Source organism: Homalodisca vitripennis, chromosome 1 (genome assembly GCF_021130785.1).
Source record: "Homalodisca vitripennis isolate AUS2020 chromosome 1, UT_GWSS_2.1, whole genome shotgun sequence".
In the NCBI taxonomy this organism is placed as follows: domain Eukaryota; kingdom Metazoa; phylum Arthropoda; class Insecta; order Hemiptera; family Cicadellidae; genus Homalodisca; species Homalodisca vitripennis.
The window spans coordinates 124,355,974-124,372,207 of NC_060207.1; the positions used below are offsets into that span (position 1 = coordinate 124,355,974).

Sequence of the window (16,234 nt, forward strand, 5' to 3'; positions counted from 1 at the left end):
AAATATTTTATACGATTGAGCTGTTTTGAACAATCCTTTTTACAAAATTGAACCGAGTATCTTTAAAAGTGATATATCTAGTTCCTAGAGTCTTCCAAAGTTAGTCTGTAGGTAGTTTTAACTGTATATGTTAATTGCTTTTATTTGTATGTAATCTGTATGACGTAGCGCTATTGTACAAATATGTATTTAATGGCCAAATATAATGACTATATGACTTGACTTATGACTAGATGTAAAATTTTGTTTCCGTTGTGTTTAGAGACTTCAGTGAGTTTTCGCTATACAATTTTTTAGATTAGATATAGTATAAAAGATTAATGTGTCTAAGAAATACTTTAATGCTAAGCAAATCAAGTTGACTTTTGTAACCAACAAAGCAGCTTGGAAAACCAAAGGAAGTCCTCTTCTAGTACCCATAAGTAGCTTTTTCATAACTGTAAATATATTTATATTAGCAAATATATATTTTACGCTATCCTATATTTTAACACCCATTTTACCACCAGGTTTACTTATAATGTTTCTTTTATAAATAATGAATTGCGATTTCCTTCTCTGTTTCACTAAATGAAATTTTATATTTATACATATACACTCTCGGCTATTTGAGTTGTGTGTATGTATGAAAAACAAATGAAATGAGGGGGTGTGTCCAGTAGTTACGGGATAAAATTCACCAAACGATTTTTCAAGTCATAATATACAACGAATTTTTAATGCAAGTCCTATCTCGCTTAGTTTTTCGTCTGTTTGTATGTTCGTCTGTTTTTAGTTATTAAGCTTAGAAAACTTAATTTTTTGCCGGCCATTTTGAAACCAAAAGTTATAATTATTTCAAATTTTTTTTTAAAATATTGGTCTTTGTTACATTAACAGGTGTGTACAGTTTTTAAATCTATACCTTTATCGACATCAAAGATAAAGATTCTTCATAAAAACACCCTTTATATGTTCAAACTTGTACAATGAAAGTTTTTTTCTAGCAACTTCTCTAAACTGTAAGAGTACTAAAGTACTGTAGCTTACCCAGCCACAACAATATATTTGCCATTAGTTCTGTTTTTGAGTCTGTCCAACACAGACAGTGTGACCTTGGCTTTCTTACTGCCGTATGGGAGGATTTCTCCAGGAGCCAGACCCAGTTCTCCGCCCCAGCTGTTGAATATCCTTGGGCTCCTGAGCCTTGGCAATCTCTATGTCACTGAAATAACAAGATGAACATTACCATTCTGTTTTGATACTAATTGTGTTTCTGGGAATAATCAATAGTGTTTTACTACTTATTGAATTATAACATAATGTCCACACCAGTAACTAACCTAGGTACAGGACTGTGCAGTGAGAGAGGCAAATGATTAATATTCCATCTGGCTTCCAACAGAGCCTTTGCTGTTCGTTGAGCTGATATCACTGTATTCTTCATCAACATTGCCACAGTCATAGGCCCCACACCACCTGGCACCCGGCGTGATGTAACCGGCCACCTTCTGTGCCGAGTCAAAACTCCACATCACCGACTAGCCTCGAGGCCCGATTTTCTTCGTCGGGTCAGGGATAGAATTGATGCCACAGTCTATGACAGTGGGCCCCGGGTTTGAGCCACTCTCCCCTTGACAAACTGTGGGGACCCGATCGCAACCACCACAATGTCTGCCCCGCCTGATCTGTAACAGACGGTTGGTGTCATATTAATCCACTTTTTTGATATATTTTTAAGTACCAGGTGATACACACTTTTGTAGGCAAGCTTTCTAATTCACAAACTGTATTAATAAAACAACTTTCTATTGAATTTTAAAATAAGTATTGTATAGCAAGTAATATTATAGTAAGGAGTGAAACAAGTATATACTAAATTTTGATTCTGAGCACAATATAACACTGAAGACAATATAAAATCTGTTAATGAAGATATTTGGAGTGGGGGAGAGTGCTGAGTACTCTCTGGTTCAATCTAGTTAAGCGGTAGCACTTACATTGACGGTTATACTAGATAAAGTAGATCAATGATAGTTCCCTCAGTAATGTGTTTGTCTTTTACCCGTGATAACTAAAAATGTGACTCAAATATTTCTTAAAAAATTTTATACATAAGAAATTTCATTTTTGGATTGATGAAATATTTTAATTTAATGAGAATTGTCTCTTAAAATTTCTTTAAATTTAAGACTTCGTCTATATAAAAATTTTGTTCATACATCCTTGACTTGGAATGTACTTAATTTACTTAACAATGTACGTTTGTATATTATAGAATTATTCACATAATTTTGTAATTAATATTTTTGTTTGCAGTTCAATATCTACGTATGACATACATCACTCAAACCTGATGCATATATATTATGGCAGGTAGCTGTAGGAAAATTACTGATGGCTAAAACAGTACTTTGTTTCAATGAAGGAGGAGGAGCTCTTCTTATTGGGAAATATCAATTTTCTATTAGTTTATTAAAGAAAACTCACAATTCTCCAATAATTTCTATATTTTATCACAAGGCCTTTCGACATCAAAGATGCCATCATCAGGTGTGAATCAATAATTTAAAACAAATATCAGCTGAGTAAAACTTAATATACAAAATTTTATATGGTTAAAAGTAACATAAAATAAATATTAGTATATGTATAAAAGTTTTGGTTAAAAAAGTACTTTTGTTGTACAGAGTACTTTGTTGTACTCTGTGCATGAAATAGTACAGATACTTAACCAAATTAACAAATTATTGTTCTTTTGTAAATTAATATGCTGCTTTCAGTTCGTATTTTCTATGATTATGTTTTGTGGAATGCTATGTTTATGCTACGTCTTGTATCTTAATATTTTTTTTATCACAGTTGGTGTGGTTAAGGTTTTTGGAAACATATCTAGTTTAAAATTCTTTTGTAGTAAGTGATACAAGTACAGTAGAGTCCCGTTAATCCGACCTAATTGGGACCGAGCCCTATTCGGATTATGTGATTGTTCGGATTAGCCAGAATTACAGAAAAATACGGTTTTAAAACTTGAGAATGGGCCTATTTTGTTATAAGAATTATCAACATTGTTTATTAAACAACATGTTTTCTGACTGTTGCATTGTATTTCTTGACAAATAAACGTGTTTTTGCGAATACTAAGCACATTTACCGTATTTTAGTGTGAGAGTTCTATTGTTAAGCAATGTGAGTCATCCAATAAAACTCTCTTCAATGCGACAGAAGACAATAACTGAACTTATGTCTTTTAAAACAATTAATATTGTACTCAATAATAATATCAGTACTGTACGTCCAATTTTTGTTTGATTTCACTTCTTAATACAGTAATTACTTAACATACTTAACCTATAAGTTTCAATTTGGTACTGTATTTAACTTCATTATTTATGTTCTGTACCGTACACAATTTGTCTTAATAAAATACTGTATGTCTATTTAATTAAAGTTTTCTTTGTTTATGTACGAAATGATGCACCCATTTTCATTTTTTTTTTTAAGTAATTAGTTCCTATAACGGTTCATTATCGTTATAAATAATTCCTCCTGGACCTGTTCGGATTAACCCTACGTTCGGATTACACGTGTTCGGATTAGCGGGACTCACTGTATATGTCCCTAATTTTTGCAGCTTAAAAATGCATATTTTGGAAGCCCATATTAGAATCTATCAAATTAAAGTAAAAAATAGGTGATGTGATTAGTTTCTTAAAATATATAGAATAGAATAGAATAGAATTTATTTTTGAAAATATTACAATAGCACATTATATACATTGGTATACACAATGTAATACATCAATAAAGTAAGTAAACAACCAAATGCATACACAATGTACAAACCTAATGAGCAAACTTAAATAAAAATGTAACATTCTTGTAAATAAAATTAAAAACAAAAAACACTCGTTAAATTAAAAGAAATATTTTCAAAAATAACTAGGGCCTCTAGAGGCAAGTGCCTGTGGAGAGGTTCCTTTTATTACAAAAAATATTTTTTTTTAGCTCAAAGAAAAATTTCAATAAAAACTTTTGATTTTTTTATAAGCTCCTAAAAAAAATTTATTAAAAGTGTGCTGCTGCAGTTACAAAGCAAATGAAAATCCACTTAAATAAAATTCAAACTAAAATTTACTGTTACTTTCTTTAATTAACTAGGAATCTATGCAGAGAAGAAAATCTAATTTATCAAAAACCCAATAACCACTTCTTTAATGTTTTTGAAAATAACTTTATATTCTCACAACTAATAATTGAAGAAATTATTACTAAACATTTTAGGTCCCAAAAAAACAATAACTATTTGAAAAAAAATGCTAGGTTAGGCTTTGGAACTGGTATTGGTTCTTGCTTTCTTAATTTTTGTTTTGTAATTATTTTTTAATTCTGGTAAATTGCCACTTATGACATAAAATATTTTTAAAACTTTATAAACAAACATATATTTAAGGGGAAGAATATTTAAATCAACAAAAAGAGGAAAAGATTTCTCCATTCTTCGTTTTTCGTTTAATCAACCTTATGAATTTCTTTTGTTGAGTTAGAAGTGGCTTTAGATTTGTTTCATAGGCTCCACCCCAACAAAAATATTCCATAGTCAAGCCTACTATTGACCAAAGAGAAGTACAGTATTCTTAACACTTCTTCAGTGCAAATGTATTGTAAAAAATAAAAAAATTCTTAAATATTGTTTAGTTTGCGTTTTAAAATTTCAATATGTGTCTTCCAGTTGATTTCTCTATCTAGCATGACTCCTAAATATTTTAAATTTTCGCACTGGGATACTACAGCACAGTTCTGTTGGCACTGACTGGTTACTACACAAACATTGACACATCGATACAAAATTGAATTACTTAAAAATTTGCTGATCTGTTTTTAAAACTAAAATTGATGTACTTAGTTTTCTCTGGGCTTAATAACATTATTATTTTTTGAAAACCACCCACTGCAGTGCTTTAAGGTCTGAATTCATCTCTTGCTCTTATATCATCCCAATTATTTTTTACATACGATAAAGCTGTATCGTCTGCAAAAGATGTAATATTTCCATTTAAATTTGAATCACAAAGATCATTTATGTAGATTATAAAAAGTACTGGGCCCTAAAACTGACCCTTGAGGTACGCCACATTGTATAAACCCGAAGTCACTAAAGAATTATTAATTTTGACGCATTGTTTTCTTTTTTGTTAAATAGCTAACAAACCAAGAATAAATATTCCCCGAATACCACATCCGTATAACTTTTGTAAGAGAATTGTGTGATCTACAGTATCAAAACGCTTTTTTAATATCTAAAAAATTAAACCACTAACTTTCTGCCCTGAATTTATTCCTGTATACACATTATCTATGAAGCTTTTTAATGCTGCTTCAGTATTTAAAACCTTTCCTAAAACCAAATTGATTGTTGCTGAAAAAATTAGTTTTTTCTAGAAATTTAATTAGCTTTTTCTTCATTAACTTTTCAAAACACTTTAGCAAAGGTAGAAAGTAAAGAGATTGTCTGTAGTTATTACAGTCGGTAATTAGGCCACTTCTTATGTAAAGGAATCACTACAGCTGTTTTAAAAATTTCTGGAAAAAATACCTTTTTCAAAAACTTAAATTTACTAAATACAATAAAACGTTTACTAATTTTGGGTATATTAACTCAATTAAAAAAAGTATTGATGTTATCTATTCCTGGTGAAGTACTGTTTTTTAAATCTTTTATTACTGCACTTAAATCTTCAACAAAGACCATGCCCATAAACATAGAGTTGAAAGAGTATTTTGTTTCAAAACAATTTTCTATAGCATTAAAGAGTTCGAAATTTGCAGGTTTGACTCTCTGTATATTTAATTGATTTACTATAGATAGAAAGAATGTATTAAAACTCATTACAAAATAACTCTTAGAAATCATGTACTAAATTACCATTTTATATTTTAGAGTTTGTATGGGAGTTCTTTTAGCCTTCTGTCCTGTCACCTCATTTAAAAGCTTTCCATGTAGCTTTGGAATTACCACTGCATTTCCTAAAAATATTTTCGTAATAATAATTTTTTATAAATTCTTATTTCCATTTGTAATTTATTTCTGTATTTTTTGAAATGTAATTTCAGCTTTTCATTATTTTGGATGATTCTTTACTAATTGATACAGTTTGTTTTTATGTATGATTTTTACTGCAAATGTAGTCGTTCATCCATGGTTTAATTTTAGAATAAATTTTACGATTTTCGGACGTTTGGATTTTACTTTCTGAAATTGATCTGTTGAATAATATTATGAAACGTCACAAAAGCGGTCGATGGGTTTTGGTCATTATAAACCTCCGCCCAGTCGAGTGGATATATATCTCTAAATCTCTTTAAAATAGAATGGTATTCTTAGAATACTTCTTATACTATTTTTCAGTCTGCAAAGGTTTAAGACTGGTATAAATTTGATTCGTGATAATTTTGTCAAATCATACTAAGGCTATGAAAGCTATTAGGATTTGATATTCCAGAATCTGGAATAGATTTTTTAAAGATATGGAATCAGATTCAAAAATTGGATTTCCCCATCTTGAATCCGATTCAGAATTGTATAAATTTGATTCTAAAATTTTGAACCCTCATGATAAAAATAGTATATGTTTTACAAAAACTAGATTTACTCTCCTTTGAACAAACTAGGCTTTAAACAAATTTTATCTGGTTCCAAAGATGATGCCTTGCTCTCAAAGGGCATTGTTGTGAAATATAATTGGAAACAGGTAGGAGAGAACACTAGCAAAAACATTCTAATTCTCACAGCAAAATGTCTTATTGGACCAGCGGGCGATATATCCCTAGATTTTCAAGTACATTGTATTTTTCTGTAATTTGACTGGTATATATTTTGTAGTTAGTATTTGTAGATTATGTTATAAGTTAATTTCATATTTAATTCCTTTAATTTATTCCTCATACAATATTGTGTTGACTCTAAGCCTAGATATTGGAATAACTGTGTGTTTCCTACTGTTGTTTGTATTCACTTGCCTCCATAATTAATTGTTAAGATAGTTGACAAACAATCTTGTGCCCTTGTTTCTTAGTTGACAAACATCGTTATCCTTGTCATGCCATACTTTGCTTTACGGCTTGCTTTATAATCTTATGTTACTTTTTATAATGTTCATAATCTAAGTAGTAAGTGTTTTATTAGGTAACACATTGTAGATTACAACAATAAGGTAGATCATAAAAACTGTACATTTTCTGCATATTTTGTAAAATTTTACTTAATTCTTGTCATTTCTGTTTTTTTTTTTATTACAGACTTTAACTGTAATTACAAATAATTGTTCTATTTTTGTTTGTTTTGTTTTAAATACAATGTGACAAAAACCAATTTTGGAAAAAGTAAGTATACATGTAGGTCAATAAGTATATATAGAAAATGTATATATTTTTAGTCAAATAGCATATTTATCCAAAAGAATTTTAAAACGCTATTAAATGCTGAAGAAATCATTTAAATATCTTAATATTTAGTTAAATATGTTGTGTTTTATTAAAACACAACAAAATATGTATTTTTGGGCTTAGTCTTTTTTGCAATACTATTTTGTTTATTATTGATAAAAAGTCACACCCTAACATTTGTCGGCCCTTGCACTGATAACTGGTGACACGTACTTGTTCCTGTATATCCTTTGTTTTGGAGTGGCAGACAGTGACTGTAGCGTGGTGCCACTTGAGTAGCTCTGACACTGGAGTGCCAACAATCTTGCTGCGGCCAACCACCACGGCATTGCTGCCAGCTACCTGCACCGGACTCCTGTGGATTAAAACCATTTTACATCTTATTGTAAGGAGTCTATAAATAATAAACGTTAAACTAACTTTGCTAAGCTTTCACTTCATAATAACAATTTGAAGCTCCATAAAAATCTGGCTTTTCCCTCTGAACAAACTTTGAATAATAAGACAACTATATGGGAATATGTATAATACTGAGAATATCTATATAAATGGTAAGTCATTAAGTGGCATGTCTTCTTGATAAAACGATCTTGTTGATAATGTTATACTGATGAATAATATTAAAAAGTTAAGAGACAATAATAATATTAATAATAATAATAATAATATTAGTTAATATAAATTAAATAGAGAAGTATAAAACAACTGTGTGTTAAGTTATGAAACAACTATTAAACTATTATGTGCTCTGTTATAACTTCAGATAACTTTTAAAACAAACCAATGAGTTCATTTCTCAATTATAGTGTCTAGTATGATTGTTTTTTCATCCCATACAAAAGTTAAAAGTCTGAATAGGTTTCTTCTAGAATATACATACTGAACTGTATACTATTATAAAGTACTCATTGTCATTATTCACAGTTTTATCACACCATTATCATTAAGTTGCTTCTACAATCTTAATATAAATATTAAATCTATCACAATTTAACAATAATAAATAGTAACTGAGATAGTTTGAATACCTCACCTCTTTATGAGCTCCATAACTCCGTTAGGTGTGCAAGGGACAAATCCAGACATGTTTTCCAACAGCAACCATGCCTTCATTGATGGTGTGTAATCTGGTCATAATGGTTTTAAATTAAATACACATTATTTACTATCTATTAAACAAAATGTATTACATGCCAAGGGATTGTGGATCACTGATCTTTTAAACAAATATATAATTCTCTGAGTGGAGAGTAAAATTAAAAGATACTTTTTCCTAACAGTTATTATATTAGATATGAATATAGATTAAAATAACAGCAATTAAAAACGGAAAACAAAAATATTCTAAAAACATTAAACTTCCAGAGGAGATGTGGAATTTGTATTACTATAGGGAATTTCTATTTATGGTTTGTAGAAGTGCCATACTTGTTTCCAAACAAATTAAAATAATTACTTTGTTACTGCCACTAAACCATTCCTATTTAGAAAATATTATTAATATAAAGTAACATTATTCAACAATGTAATGGATTAGAAACATAATGAAGACTAAGTTATCTAAAGCACAATATAAATAAATAAAATAGTTAATTTAACCCTTTTTGGATTCGTATTTTTCTTTAATGATATAACAGTAATTCATTGTGAACTGGTTAAAAGGTAATTCGTACACAATTACCGCATTATTGAAAAAAAGAATTAAATGATAATAAGGATGAAAAAACCAAATAACCAGCCACACTTCTACAGTATACATTTCTTAATTTGAACTACAAAACTAATGTTCATTCCCTAGAGTTTGATGTTCATCTTTGTGGTTGTTCTCAACTTGGAGGCCACACTGAGTGGCCCTCTATGATTTTTCCAGTTCAGCTCAGCAGGTCACTAGGTTTGGCTCATGTTACTACACATTTATAAGATATAACCTAGGCATGGCTGTGGAAAGTGCTGTAATCTCTTCACCAAATAAGGAACTAAATTAATGTTTCAATATTTGCAATACATACCATAACAAACATCTTTAAAGTTGTTTTTTTTAAATCTGAATCGCAGTGTTACTGTAGCTGCTACATTGAATCTATTAATTTATAGTAACACTAGTGCATTTGGTGGAGCTAATCACCAAAATATGGAAATATATTTATATTTTGTTGATATTATAGAACTACTTTAGACTAAATGTATTTTCATATTACAAAAACAATTACTTTAAAATTAAGTAAAATCTTGGCTTAAATTACATATTACTTGGAATTTTTTCTAGAAAAGGATAATTAACCAATTAAAAACATTTAGTTAAGCTAGTAATACTGCCATTTGAATCTAAGTCAGAATAACTTACTTGACTGTGCACAGAGTGGAGACTTTGAACACAGCCAGCCACTACGCGTGATTAAACAAACATAATTTTGGATAGAAATATAAAAGTTTTTAGTAAATGTTTTATTTTATTTACGTTTACTTTCTCTAGAGATGGGTTAAAAAAGCAGAGTTGCTATTTGAAAGTGTTTCATTGCCTTTTACCTACTCCCAATTTGTGAAACGAAAAAAATAACATGAGATACAAGCCCCATGTAATCTAATAAATATATTCTAGCTTTTGACTTTCATAAATAGGTATTAGTTTAAATACAGAAAACTGTATTTAAATTTTGTATATGGGCATTAAATATATTAAAAAATACCCCACAAAAAATCTGTAATACAGAGTGAGAGTTGATTCAGGATTATTTGAACGCCTAAAATACAATTTCATAATAACTGCATATACAGAATCAAGACAAAGAATAAAACTATATAGACATGTTTCTATGCGTAAAAATGTCTGTCAATTGGTAATTATTTTTACTACTAACAATTATTCCTTCATACTATGACTAGTGTACAAATATAACTGTAAAAACAAATTGAATAATTCAGTTATAAAATTCATTTACGTTGTAAAAACAATCATAATTAAAAACTATTTAACCACTTGTTTAACCCTCCAAGCGTCCACTCTAACACCTCTTGGCTTCACAGCCATTTTCTACCATTTTTAAGGGTTTTTTTAAAACATATACAGCTGTCATATTTACTAACAAAACCATGCATTTTTATATATAATTTTATTGACAAATGAATAGAGATTACATAAAAAATAAATGTAATATCCTTACCTTGCATTTTATAAACCTTTTTCCCCTGAAAATGGAAAAAAAAGTTTTGTTTTTTTTTTTGAAAACTTTGCGCGCCCCCCCCCCCCCTAGAAAAACACACAATCGAAAAGTTCAAAAATCCAAAATAGCCATTTTGTCCACAATTTAGTCTTCTGTTAGAAAATTAATACAAACACTTAGATCATTATATATAGTTTTAGAATAATTACAACTAAAAAACGGAACTATGTACACTCTTGGAAAAGACTGATATTGCTCAGTCAGAGGAACTGCTACTGCTCTCCCATTGCCTTCTCTTTTTTCCACCCCTCATGGGCCTCCAAAAGTGTTTTTGTAAGTGGTAGCACTTGGGATGCACACCACAGTTGCATCCTGGACAGCAGAAGGTGGATCTTCCTTTATCGCAAACAACACACTTGGACCCCAGGAAGACGCTCCAGTCGATGAGGATCAGGTCCAGCGTCACCAGCAGGTCCTACAACCACAGGCTCTTCACTGGCAGCATGAGTGTCCACGATGCTTACAATAACATTTCTCCTGTCCATGGGCTTGTCAGTGTTTAGGGAGTATAGAACATAAGCGTTGAAGAGAGCCAAATCAAACAGATTGAAAAATATTTTCTTCCAGTACTTAGTTGTCTGGCGGTTGCAAGTAGTGTGAAACACACACATCGCTTACATCCACACCTCCCATATCCTGATTATACTTATGAATGAGAAGAGGTTTCATCCCTTCCAGACCTTTTTTGCTTCTTATCAGCTGATCCTCTGCATGACATGCAGTTGTCAGAGCAAACACAGGGTTTTTACCAGCTCTCTGCTTGAACTTGACAAGCAACAAATCTCCTTTCCTGAAATATATGGTTTCTCTGGGCTCCAGGTGTGCATTCTTGACAGCTTTGGGTAAAAATTTAGTTTTTATTTATGGTACCTGTTAAAAAGGTTTTTCTGTACAACAGACTATTTGCTAGTGGAATTTTCGTATAGAATGGTAGCCCTTGTCCAAGAGTCCACATTTATCCATAATATTTATCACAACTCTTTTGGTGAACAAGACTGGTTCATTTATATCATTGCACTGAACTGCTAGATATTCAGTTCCACTATGAAGTTCAACACACAATACATAGTTTGTTGAGCTATCGCAAGCCTCAAATTTTTTGATCCCATATTGTTTATGTTTTTTGTTAGGAAGATACTGGATGAAGGTGCACCTATTCTTCATCCCAATTAGGCTTTCATCAATGCAAACACTTTGGAAAGGTACAAAGTGCCTAGCAAAAGCTAAATTTAGATGGTCAAGAAAGTATCTTACTTTTTGCCAGGGATCATAACCGGGCTGACCTATCTCAATGTTGACACTGCTGATGACAGATGCAAAAAACCACTTATTAAAAAATATCTGCTTGATTTCATAACCATGGAAAAAATGGTGTGCCCTGAGAGGTCCTAACATCCCAGTAGTGCTTTACATTTTTTTATAACAATCCCCATATTTATGGTCAATGCCATAAATTTTTTTCATCTCAGCTACTGTGACTGGTGACCATTTTGTCCACCTTGAATTTCTCGATAGGGTTCCCTCATTTCGTTTTTTAGCTATTGCTCTGCCAGCATATGCATTAGTTTTCTCTAGTTAGTAATTGCCAAAAAGCTGCAGTTAGAAACAAATTCAAGTACTCAATAGGCCTACTATTACAAGGAGGGCAGTTTTTGATACCAGGATTTCTGACTTGGAACTGAGGCCTAATGTCCTTTTCTGGCTCTGGGGGATAAATTCTGAGCCATGGATTCAAACAGCCTGCAGGCCTATCACCGACAACACTACCATTATCAGAAATATCATCTTCATTACCTGGATTTTCTTTGTCAGATGTTTCCAAGTCTTCATAATCGGGAACGTATTCCTCACCGCTGCCTGATGAAAAATCTGTTAGCGAATGGTCAGATGAAATATTTTCCACATCAATGTTGCTTCCATTGCTCTCATCTTCACTAGAAATCACTTCGTCTAATATATTCCATATAGGACTAGATTGAGAACGTAAATTGTCACTCATTTTCAAAAGATAACCAACTATAAACACAAACTGACCACAACAAAACAATGCTACGGCAACCTGTTGTGCAAAAACAGCTATCAGTAAAACGTTGTTGTTTTTCTACAAGCCGTACAGCTCACCAAATATTATAACTGTCTTGAGACAGTACACGGCAGAAAGCTTGTAATCTGCTCTTTACAACGATATACAATACTTGACGTTTGTTGCGATAGAAACGCATCTAGCGGCGTCTTTGTAAACTACCGTCTACCCGTCGATTATTCGATAACTGACGCTCCAGCGGTGTACATCAACATAGAATAATCGACTTCTAACGCTGGGAGGGTTAAAGCTTTTTTGCAGGGAAAGACTTAATATACATTGGCAGATGGTTAAATCAATTTATTGTAGTATATTTGAAGCTATTTTGGAGTAACACGATATAAAGCAAAATCATTTCTGAGGTTTGTTTGTTTCTTAGGTCATAACTATGCACTTTAACATGACAAGTAAAGAGCTGAGGACGATTTTTGACGTATAGAAGATATTGATACAAGATATTGTCATAACTCCTAATCTAATAAAAAATTTATTTGTAATGTGACCTAGGAGGAGCTTTACAAATTATCCTAATTGCTCTTTTTGTAATACAAACAAAATATAAGAATATGAACAATATAGACCAAAAATAGCACAATATTTTAAGAATGAATGAACATGCTATGACAAATTCGAAGAAAAACGTTAGTTGGAACTGGATTAATAAATTCCCTAATTATGAAAATCCTTTTGACATTCTATTGAAATAATATAATCAATGTGATACTAACATTGCCAAATCTGACTGTATCATTATACCAAGAAATTTAACAGTTTGAATACCATTAGTCCTGTTTGAAAGACTATTTAAGTTACACTAAGTCGAAGTAGTTTATTATGAAAGTTATTTATTGGTATAGAAGTGTTTTTTTTTTTTTTTTTTTTTTTTTTTTTTTTTTTTTTTTTTTTTTTTTTTTTTTGTTCTCTTAGGACAAGAAGCTTATAAATTGCACTTAGTCCTGTAAGAACCTTTGTGCTGCTTCCGGAGTGATAGGATATTCAGGATGGGTAAGGTTAGGAGTAGGGGGCCGCCTCCTATTGAGATCCATGAGAAAGAATTAGGGCACTACATCTCAAAGTCATCCTGGAAGAAGGGGAGGCCAGCTCTGAACCAGCCTCTCCAGTCAAAGTAGGCACAGGATGGCACATCCTTGTTGAGGTTAACAAGAACCTCTGAGGTAAGGGAACAAACCCCACCAACTCCAACAGTCATCCTCCACAGTAGACTAGACCTATCGAATTGCCCATGAACCCCAGAATCTCAACATTTGCGGTTAGTGATGTGCCCAGTGGTGGGTTCAACTGGTAGGTATAAACCAGCCAGAAGTGATCCCTGCTGGGTCAAGTGTTGGGCTTAGTTTTAACAGTAACACAAACTTCATTATAGAGGTTATATTTGGCAACATCATTCTTAAATACGAGGCATGTTTTTTAAAATAAGTACCGTTTTTAAAATTACGCCGCCGCAGCACTGCAGTTGCTATTTAGCGCATGCGCGAAGTGTAGCTACATCAGTTGGGAAGCCACAAATGCCATTACGACGCCGTTTGATTGAGTCTTCATTTGTTTACGTGATTTTAAAATGCCACAGACTATCGAGAATTCCGCCAACTGTGAAGTGCGTGCTGTGATTAGTTTTCTCTATGCTAAAGGCTTAAAAGCAATTGGCATTCATCGTCAAATCAGTGAAGTTTTATGGTGAAAACATTATGAGTGAAGGAATGATGCAGAAATGGGTTAGGGCCTTCAAAGATGGCCTCACAAACGTTCATGATCAGGAACGAAGTGGGCGACCTTCAGTCATTACCGATGATCTCATTCAAAAAGTGGACTGTAAAGTGAAAGAGAACAGACGGCTCACAATTTCGTCCTTAGCTGAAAAATTTCCTGCTGTATCAAGAAGTGTTCTCTATGAAATTGTGTCCGACCGAAACGTTTAAATTATCAGAAACTGTGCTCACGGGGGGTACTGAAAATTTGAAGACGCATTTGGCGGGGAAGCGTCATTCCAATGATAAAGAAGTAAAAACGTCTGTGCAACAGTGGTTGTCCAATCTGGCGGCAAGCTTCTTTGACGACAGCATACAAAAGCTGGTCCCAAGATACAGGGTCTGTATAATAAGTAACCGGACTGAGCCTGCCCCGCTCCGTCAAAGCGTCTGCTAACCGGTATCTGGTGCTGTAGTGGTGGTGGGGGGTCTAGTGAAAGGGAACCGGGCTGCAGCAGTTGCCTCCAAGCGCTTGGAGAGTTAGCGGAGTATCGAGCGAGAGCGGAGTGCATGTTCAGATACCCCGTCGGAGTGAAAATGGAGAGTACGATCGAGCAACGTTTTAGCATTAAATTTTGTGTCAAACTCAAGAAAACGGCCACGGAAACTCTTCAAATGATTCAAGAGGCTTACGGTGAGGATGCTCTGTCCAGAACTCAGGTGTTTCAGTGGCACAAAAATTTCCGGGAGGGCCGCGATGACGTCCATGACAAACAGCACTTCGGTCCTCCATCAACGAGTCACACGGACACAAATGTGCAAAAAGTGCGTGATGTGTTGAACAGTGATCGTCGTCTGAGCATTCGGGCTATCGCAGATGAGGTCGGAATTGATAAGATGACCGTTCAAAACATTATTAAGAACGATCTGGGCATGAGGAAGATCTGCGCGAAGCTGGTACCCGAACACCTGACTGATGAGCAAAAGAAGCGTCGTGTTGCTGTCGCTTCGGAAATCCTTGATCGACTGCAAACCGAACCAGAGTTTTTCAACCACGTTATTACAGGAGACGAGACGTGGGTTTTTGAATACGATCCTGAGACGAAGCGGCAGAGTTGGGAGTGGCACACACCGGCGTCACCACGACCGAAAAAAGCGCGCATGAGCAAATCGAAGGTGAAGTTGATGCTCATTGCTTTCTTTGACGTGAAAGGCATTGTTCACAAAGAGTTTGTGCCACCCGGTCAAACTGTTAACGGCCAGTACTACAGAGAGGTGCTTCACCGTCGACTAACCGCCCGGGTTCACCGAGTCCGTCCGGAGATTGCCGATTCGTGGATTCTCCATCACAACAATGCACTGTCGCACACCTACCTGCTCGTCACTGAACAGTTGGCAAAACAGTCGAGGGCAACGTTGCCACAGCCTCCTTACAGCCCGGATATGGCACCACTGGACTTCTTTCTGTTCCCCAAGATCAAGAGACACCTTAACCCATTGCGGATCAACGACGTGAGGGTGACGCGGAGCGAGGCGTGGACCAAAAGCACAATGACGTGACCCTCACGCGGATGACGTGGTACGGATGACTCATTTGTTTTGAACGCTTATCGCTGTTATAAGCCTCGGAGATATTTATAGTCAGTTTTCCTGGACTGGCTTCCTATCTTATCTCTGATACTCGTCCACAAATACTCCCCTCGTTATCGGTCATTAACGTTATTATTTGCGACAAATTGTTTGTCTGAGGCGTACAGTCGTGGCGTTCTATTTTCCTTTGCCTCGTGTGCGTGTACGTA

The 16,234-nt window shown here is 33.6% G+C and overlaps 2 pseudogenes; both read right to left on the reverse strand.

Annotated features, from left to right (window-relative positions):
* Positions 1 to 1,104: 1,104 nt before the first annotated feature.
* On the reverse strand, positions 1,105 to 1,514 carry LOC124352965 (annotated as a pseudogene).
* A 6-nt stretch (positions 1,515 to 1,520) lies between these two features.
* Positions 1,521 to 16,234, reverse strand: part of LOC124352974 — a 28,724-nt pseudogene continuing 14,010 nt past the window's right edge.